We start from the raw sequence: 9,683 nt of genomic DNA, 5'->3' as shown, positions 1-9,683 counted from the left end.
AACTTCAGCCCTTGAGCCAGCTCTAATGCAGGGTGGGGCTCAGCTATCTGACTTGTGGTCTAAGAAACTCTCCAGGTGTTTCTGATACACCTCAAAGTTTGAGAGACACAGACCTGGAAATCAATATTTCCCCCTTTCTTTTTCTAATGTTAATTTATTATTTTTAATGTATTTGAAAGCCACAGAGAGACAGATCTTCCATCTACTGGTTCACTCCCTAGATGGTCGCTAACCATCAGCCATGAATGGGTCAGGCTGAAGCCTAGAACCTGGAACTCTGACTGGGTCTCCTACAGAGTGGCAGAGACTTAAGCACTTAAGCCGTCACCTGCCACCTCCTAAGGTATGCATAAGCAGGATGCTGGATCAGAAGCAAAGGCAAGACTCAAACTGGGCTCTCTAATATGGAATGCAGGCATTCCAAGGGATGGTTTAACCTGATGCATCACAAAGCCTGCTCTCCCCACCCCCCAACTCCTGCCACTGTTCCAATTTTTAAAAGCCCTTCAGATGATCCAGGTGTGGGTAAAATAAGAGAACTATGTGCCATAAAACAAACAGACTGGTCTATGCAAAATACATTCAGTCTTTTTAACAACTTGAATTTGAATTTAAACCACCAGTCTTTTTAAAGCTGAATGTATTCAGTGCCTACCATACTGACTTTGATTATTAAAGGAGGGTAATTTCAAGCAAGAATACAATGGGTATTAGAACACCGCTACTATTGTCCTGTCAAAATGAACAAATTCCCCTCTGCCAGGCTGTCATTCGATGTTTGGAAGGGAAGGCCAGCTCTGTGCCTTTTCTGAGCTTGTATGCTTCTGCTGGTAAATGCTTCTCTCCTGTAATTGACTGAACCCGCACGAGCGCCCTTCTCTACCCACCGAGAAATAGCAGGTCCCGACACGGGCATGGAACTACATTTGTTGGCACCCCCTCCCCGTTTTTTTCCAACCTTGTAAAAGCTCTTCACCCTTTCCAAGTAGAGAGGAAATCTGGAGCTATTTCTCCCCCTGACAAAAAGCACTTTATCTTCACTCCTTTGTTGTGCTGTTAAATTTGAAACCCCTTTGCCCCAAGAACAATAGACTGCTGAGTTACTCCTTGTGGCTGCTTTCCACTGTGTTTTCTCCGACCTTGGAATAATAGGCCGCCATTTTACCACCAGAGAGCTTGAAGCCACAGTGACTCTGGGCTGAATGTAAGTCAGCACGTGTAAGTACCATTATCCCAAGTCTTTGCTGGACTGCTCTAAAAAGGCTTCATTTGAACAAAGTCACGTGGTGCTCCCCTTAGAAGACCCAGCAAGCAGGAAATAGACTCCCACATCAACAGAATGCTAACCACCCAATCCAAAAGATAATCTGGAAAATTTAAGAAGTCAGAGAAGATGAATGACCAATTTCCTTTTTATCTTTCTTATGAGGACTGTTGACTGTAGGCCATCATCATCTTCCCATCACTAATGAAATAGGGAAAGGGAGAGTCTAAACTCTGTGGTGATGCTAAATAATCCATAACTAAGTGCACGGGTGACCTCAAGAACAGACAGCCTTGAAATCTGATGTAGCATCCTCTCTAAGTAGAACTGACTAAGAAAACCAGTCTAACACAACTAGATATATGCCATCTGTTTCTAAACATTGCCCCCCCCACCATTATAACCCCAGCTGGAACTCTCTGTGGCCTCAAGTGAAATGAAGATTTGTTGGTTAGTTTGAGAATCAGATCATTTTAGACAGTTCAATCCAGGCAAATCATGTCCCAGAGCCAACACTTCCCCAATAATTGCCTTATGTCTGTCAACAACCATTGGATTAAGCCAATCCTCTCCAAGCCACCAACATGACATGCAGAGAAGCTGCAGAGTAGATACGGGTGGGGTGGAGGGGGAGACTCTCTTTTTGCTCTTTCTCACTCCTACATAAGACCAGCTCTTAGTGTTTACATCTTACAGAGAAGCACTCATTTGCAGAGCCAGCCCAAACATGGCTTTAGCTTTAATTGCTGTTCACCTTTAATGGTCCCAAGCATTCTAGCAAAAATATTCATTTGGGGGCTGTCACAGTACATAGCAAGGCCAGTCTCTGCCTGCTATGCCGCACTGTTGAGGTCACTTGGGGAGTGAATCAGTGGATGGAAGAGCTTTGTCCCTTTGTCTCCCCTTCTCTCTCTGTAAAATCTGCCTTTCAAATAAAAATAAACAAATTATTTTTAAAATGCTCATGTTCTGGAAAGGGCACAAAAATGCTCAAGACTGAGTCACTTAAACCCAGGGATTTGCAATTTAGAAAGTGTATTTCTTACCTTTTCTGTTGCACCCCCACAGCCCTGAGAGGTGAGGGCTATTTGACATATGTGATTACCATGTCTTCAAGTGACCTTCCCAAGGTCAAAGGGCTAAAAAGTCAACGATTTCCCAGAACTCCGGTCTCCTGGTCCCAGATCCTCTGAGACATGGCTGGCATTGAATTACAGAGCAGAAGTGCCAAAGGAGGCACAAGCATAGAGCACAGGAGTGGCTCTGCATTAGGACAGGGCTGGGCAGATGTGAAACCATTCATTCTTTTCAATCCTTCCTTTTATTATTATAAAGGTTTGTTTGAGTTTGTTTTGGGGGTTGTGTGTGTGTGTGTGTTGTGTTGTTTTGTTTTGAAAGGCAGAGTTACAGAGAGAGGAGAGACAGAGAAAGAAAGATCTTCCATCTGATTTACTCTTCAAATGGTTGTAATGGTCAGGGCTGGACTAGGCCACAGTCAGGAGATAGGAGCTTCATCTAAATTTCCCATATGGGCAGAGTCCCAAACACTTTGGCCATGTTCTGCTGTTTTCCCACTTGCATTAGCTTGGAGATTATCCAAACTCCTTCAATACTGATTTTTAGCTAAGACTTGATTTATTGGCTTAAACAGGGAAATTGTTTCCTATAACCAGGTAAGTATATTCAACCGCCAGGCAACCCTCCTCTGTAAGGAAGATTTGATGTGGGACAGAGTGACATTATAGAGAAAAGACAGACATTCAAGAATATTATGACGAGAATGGAAAGTAAAATGAAGGCTGGATGGCCTGAATGCATTAGTAAACATGCTTCTAAATGTTGTGGAGGCAGCTGATAGATCAAGCAGAGAAACTTCTCAACATTCATTGAACAAAGTCTAGAGGAAGGGGTGGTACTAGCATCCCATATGGGCACCAGTTCCGTCCCAGTGTTCAACTTAGATTCTATCACTCTGCTGATGGTTCTGGGTTAGCAGTGGAAGATGGCCCAAATCCTAGGGTCAGAAGAAACTCCTGGCTCCAGGCTTTAAACTGTCCTAAGTCAAGTTGTTGTGATCATCTGGGGAGTAAACCAGCAGATACAAGCTTGCTCACTCCCCCTCTCTTCTCTCTCTCTCTCTCTCTCTCTCTCTCTCTCTCTCTCTCTGTTGCTCTGCTTTTCAAATAAAATAAATCCTTTTTAAAAAATTTAGGGGAGAGAAATATGAAAGGACTTGAAAGGATTTGTACAAAGGTATAACTGTGGGCCCAGTGCGGTAGCCTAGTGGCTAAAGTCCTCACCTTGCATGCTGCCAGTTCTAATCCCAATGGCCCCTCTTCCCATTCATCTCCCTGCTTGTGGCCTGGGAAGGCAGTCGAGAATGACCCAAGACCTTGGGACCCTGCACCCCGCTGGGAGACCAGGCAGAGGACACTGGCTCAGCTCAGCTCCAGCTTATGCAACCACTTGGGGGAGTAGATCATTGGACAGAAGATCTTACTCTCTGTCTCTCCTCCTCTCTGAATATCTGACTTTGCAATAAAAATAAATAAATATTTTTTAAAAAGAAAGGTATAACTAAACAATAAAGTTTTCTCAAATTCCATTTATTTATTTAAAAAGCAGAGTGACAAAGAGAGACTGAGAGGATCTTCCAGCCACTGCGTTCACTCCCCAAAATGTACCTCCCTCCCCGACATACATGGGAGGATTTTATTTTTGCTTAGGGTAGACACTGTGATATAACATGTTAAGCCACTGTCTATAGTGCTGGCATCCCGTAAGGGCACCAATCCATGTCTACTGCTTCACTTCCGATCCAGCTCCCTGCTATTGTGCCTGCTAGGGCAGCAAAGAACTGCACAAGTTCAAAGGTCCTTACACCCAAGCAGAAAACCCAGAAGAAACTCCTAGCTCCTGGACTTGGTCTGGCCCAGCCCTGGCCATTGCAACTACTTAGGGAGTAAACCAGCAGACGGAAGGTCTCTCTGTCTTTCCCTCCCTTCTCTCTCTCTCCTTCTCTCCCTCTGTCTATCTCTTTCCCTCTCTCTCCCCCCACCCATGGTTCTACCTTTCATATAAATAATTCTTTTTAAAAATTTTATCTTTTAGTTCCATCGCCCAGGAACTTTTGGAAGTAGACTCATGCAATTATCTGGAGCAGAAAACAATGGAATGCTCTACAGCAGCAATTATGCCAGCATCCCTAAAGATAAATATGAAAGCTGCTCAGGAGCTATTGCACTGTCACCAAGGTAACACATGAGAACTGGATCTATGCTCATTCCAGTACTCCTTGCATTAGTTAAGAATGCCTCTAGTTGCAAGAAAACACAGAAAAACAAATCCAAACTGACTAAGAGCAATCCAGCTCCCTGCAAATGGAAGCCAGAACTAACAGCAATCCAGTTACCTGCAAATGGTAACTCCAGCTTGTAATTAAAGGTCCTATTTCTGTCCTTCTGTCTGCTCTGGTACCACGCAGGAGCTCAGCTGGAGCTGTCAGCCAGGGCACCAACACACGTCCTCTCTGTATGTCTCTAATTTCACATGTGGGATCTGGGTTCCCAGAGGCAGCAGTCCAGGCCTGGGTATTCAAAGGGAATCAGGCAGCAGCTGCAAGGTTTCTTATCCTGTCTGAGAAGACCTAGGATGTCATTTACGCAGCAGTCAAGGAAGTCACCATGGTCAGCCCAGAATAAAGTGGAAGGCATCTGACTTTGTAGTTTCAGAGTTCATTCACTATGTAGCACGGAGCAGGCAGTCTCCTATTGGGAGGCCTCTAAGCCCATGCCACTTGGGTGCTAAAGAGCACCCTCCTGGCCTTTGAGACCTTCCCCAAGCCCCCTATTCCCATGTGGCCAGTTTACTGTTCTGGCCTCATCCTGCCTGTGGCTGCCCTATGTGCCCCAGCTCTGTTTCTGCTTCCCTGTTTGGCTGAAACCCTGGCTCACTCGCTGCTACCAGGACAGGGCAGACATGCTACTGAGGCAGAGCCCAGATCCCCACTGCCCAGACCAGCCACTCCAGGTTCAGGTGCTTTCCAGCCTGCCGCAGCTCCAGACACACCGCCGAGGGAGCCTCTCCCATACAGGACTTGCTTTCCTGAGTGAGGCAGCAGCTGAGAGCGGGACTAGGCGAAGACGTAAAGGAGGGATCTCACTCCTCCTTCTCTTGAGACAATGAACATTTGAACTTATAGCCAAAACAAATAATTGTAACCAAAGGTTAACAGAAATTCATTAGAGGGAGAACGTTGTGGCACAGTGCACCAAACCACAACCCAGGAAACCTGTATCCCACATTGGAGTACCTGCTCTAGCTCTGGCTGAGCTGCACTAACAGTCCAGCTCTCTGCTGATGCACCTGAAGGCTGCTGGTGATGACCCAAGTACCTGGGCCCATGCCAGCCACGGGGGAGACCCCAGTGGAGTTCCTGGCTCCTGGCTTTGGCCTGGTCCAGCCTCAGCCATTGCAGCCCTCTGGGGAGTGAATTAGCAGATGAAAATTCTCTCTGTGTCTCTTTCCATAATTCAAAAATAATCTCAAAGTTTCATAAAGAAAAATAGCTCAGTCTTGCAATATTAAAAAAAAATCCTCTTGAAGTAAATCAGATCATGATTCCATCCACTCTAATCTTCCACTGCCCAGCACTTTGGCCTCCCTTTGGTTTGTTGTTCTCTTCTTCCAGTGCTTTCTCCAGCTTTGTTTAATGAGAGTTAGGAATGGGGTGTGTTGGAAACCCTTAAGGGCTACACCAGGCACACCCTGCAACTGTGCAACGTATTTGGCAACTGTGCCATCAAGTCAGTCACAAGCCATCCTCCAAGTTGGCTCTGAGCTTGCTGTCCATCACGAGCATGGAAAGAGGACAGGGCTGCTGCCTTCCGGAGGCGGCTTCCTAACTGGCAGCCTTGGAATCTGCTCTTCATAGGCAAGCACCATTAATAAATTCTTCTCCTCCAGCCTTGGCTCCACGAAGTCAGAAACCAAAAGCAGCATGGCGCAGCAGCCTGCACAAGGAGCTCTTCCAACCTTCTCCCAGCCTGGGGCAGGAGCACACAGCCCCGACCAGTGATGAGTGCAGCTGTTTGTCCAGGTCTAAAGAAGTCCACAGACTCGTCGGGATGGACAACCATGACCGCAGAGGCATCCTTCCTCTCGACCACAACCCCTGGTTGTGGACCCGGCAGCGGTCAGCCAGCCCTGTTGTGAGCTCCATACAAGGAAGACCTTCAGCTAACCTCTCCTATTTCCCCAACATACCCCACAGAGAAAGCAGGTGGCAGCTGAACCCACCTTTGCTGCCATAAGGTAGAATGGAGACACCCCTCGCATCTGTGAATAAGGAAAGCAACTGTTGCTCCTGGAAAGAGAATTAAGTAAGGATAGTGACCTATGTTGTGGTACAGTGGCTTAAGTTGCCACTTGCGATGCCAGTATCCCATATCTAGAATACTAGATTCAGTCCTCACTGCTCTGGTCTCTGCTAATGTGCCTGCTAAAGCAGCGGAAGATGGTCCAAGTACTTGAGCCCTTGTCAGTCACATGGGAAACCCAGATGAAGTCTTTTAAATAAATACATCTATTTTGGGTCTGGCACGATAGCCTAGTGGCTAAAGTCATCACCTTGAGTGCGCCAGGATCCCATATGGGCACCAGTTCTAATCCTGGTGGCCCTGCTTCCCATCCAGCTCCCTGCTTGTTGCCTGGGAAAGCAGTGGAGGACAGCCCAAAGCCTTGGGATCCTGCACCTGTGTGGGAGACCCAGAAGAAGCTCCTGGCTCCAGATCATCACAGCACCAACTGTTGCGCTCACTTGAGGAGTGAATCATCGGATGAAAGATCTTCCTCTCTGTTCTCCTCTCTACATATCTGACTTTGTAATAAAAATAATTTTTTTAAAATAAATAAATAAATACATCTATTTTTAAAAATGAAATAAGGCTAGAAAGTGGTCCTGTGTATGTCCGTGTGGCTCTGCCTGAAGGAACCCCCTCCTGCTCTGCATTCTGTCCCTGCAAGAAGCCACCCACAATGCTAAACTCTTCGGACAAAGCCCCATAAAGAGCCCAGTTAGGGAACAGGACGGCAATGAGAAAGAATCAGACATCTGATCCACTTCAGGCTCCAATCTGCCTCAAACAATCCAAGCCCTTCCCGCTGGGATAGAATGAGACAACCACAGAGAGCTCCAGAACTTTCCAGGGTAGAAATACTTCACTGTCAAAACAGGTCGGAGCTGACATGCAGGGCAGGGTTATAAGGCCACCCTCCCTTCATCCATCAGTTCCACACCCTGAGCCTCCCACACACTGTGCATAGAGGTGGGAGGCTCGGGCAGAGGGGGTTGTGATGGCCCCAGCAGCTGCCAGCTGAGTGCACGGCTGTTAGCAGGTTGGCCAGACTCGACCTCTTGAGTTACGGTGAAACAGATGCCGAAAATTCTGCTGACAAACTCCAGTCTGAGAACTCTACTTGCCAAAAGACTCCGTGAGTCAAAAAGGTGTGTTCCCTAAGACTGTGAGAGTCAAATGATTTAAAAGCTCCTGCACAACAAAGTCCCATGGGGCTTCTGACAGCTGCATGCTTTGCTAATCCCATGTAACCTAGGCCTCACTGACAATGTGACTGTGGAGCAATAGTTGGGGAGAAGAGAGAGGATAAGCCAGAGGGACAGAGATGTCCAGGTCTGTGCACAAAGATTCTGGACAGAAGAATGTTGTGCGATTTGTTTCTAAAAGACCACCTGGACTCTGTGTGGAGACTGCAGAGAGAGGCTGGAAGCTGGGAAGCCAGTGAGCCAGGCTAGAGCTGATGTAGCTGGGACAAGAGTGGCTGCCACGGAGAAGGCAGTACCTCCAGATTCATAGGGACAAGGCAGGGCCAGTGGATTTCTGGAAATCAGCCTTTGAGTGTAGGAACCCCTAGGGTCGACGTGGAGGCCCAGCAGGGCATGTTCTGTCCTGAGGAAACCCTGCTATGGTGATTGTGTAGCTGGCTTGTTCGAAGCCCCTGCTCAGGCTAGCAAAGTGGCACAGTCTTCTTCTAACCAGGGTTCCTTTAGAGTGACTGGGAGACATTTTGAGCAGATCTAGTTTTGCAAGGTAGGTGTCTAAGAAAAGAGCAATAAACTTCCTTTTAGCAACAGAAAAAAAAGGGGGGAGGGAAGAAAGGAAGGAAAAAAGGCAGATAGGCAGAGGGAAGTCCCAAAGCTGGGGCGGAAGAACTTGGTTGGACGTGGGAACTTTGGAGCGTAGATGTGTGTGAATATGCATAAGGTGATTATCACCAGAAGGTTCAGAAAGTCCAGGGAAAGCTGAGCAGTAACAACATTACAAATCCTGCACACAGTGAGGAAGTAACATCTGAAATGTGAGCCTGGCCACTAAGAATGTCTTCATTTATAGAATGCTTACATTTTCTCCTGTGCAACAGAAAGTCATTTTTATCACTGAACATATATCAGATGAATGAGTTGCAAGTTTTCTTTAATGATAGTCATAAACTCTCTGTATATTTATACAAAGAGGATCTTCACTATTTATGGTACCTACTGTCAGATATTCTACTCACAACTTTTGTCCAAGCCCACCCAGGGATTTTCTCCCCAGGGGAGTAGGTACTTGACCTAGCAGCTGAGAATCTGGTGACGATGTCCAGTCTAGATGAGAGTCCCTAGGTTCAGTGCCCAGTTTCTGCTCCTGAGCCGCTTCCTGTGAATGCAGACCCTGGGAGGCAGCCGGAGATGGCTCAAGGAACTGGCTTCCTGCTATGGACGTGGCACAAGCTTGAGCCCCCAGTCCCTACTGTGGCACCATTCCAGTCCTGCTCACTGTGGGCATTAGGAGAGTGAACAGTGGATGGTAGCACTTTCTCTGCCTCTCAGATAAATTAATTAATTAAAGTTTTAAAGATACACTTATTTATTTTAAAAACATAGTTACAGAAAGAGAGGGAGAAAGAGATTTTTCCATCTGCTGGTTCACTTCTTAAATGGCCAGAACTGGGCTGGTCCGAAGCCAGGAGACAGGAGCTTCTTCTGGGTCTCCCACATGGCTGCAGGGGCCCTAGCACTTGAGGCATCTTTTGCTTTCCTAGGCACACTACCAGGGAGTTGGGTCAAAAGTGAAGCAGCTGGGATTTGAACTGATATTGATATAAGATTCAAGCACTGCAGGTGGCAACTTTATGTGCTATGCCACAGCTTTGTCCCTTAAATTTTGTATTTACTATTCAAATGTCAAAGTCAAAATTTAATATTCAAGAAGCAAAAGAAAGGTAATCAATGCTGATTGTCCAGGAGAAGGGCCATGATGGTCGTCACAGAATACAGCTCTTCCCCTAGTTAAAAATCCCAGCAGCTGACATCCATGCCTTTCCTGACACGACCCAGGACACTGCCAGTGCCGTTACACAA

Source organism: Ochotona princeps, chromosome 5, assembly GCF_030435755.1.
Source record: "Ochotona princeps isolate mOchPri1 chromosome 5, mOchPri1.hap1, whole genome shotgun sequence".
Classification (NCBI taxonomy): Eukaryota; Metazoa; Chordata; class Mammalia; order Lagomorpha; family Ochotonidae; genus Ochotona; species Ochotona princeps.
Note: the sequence above shows the minus strand (reverse complement) of the source record.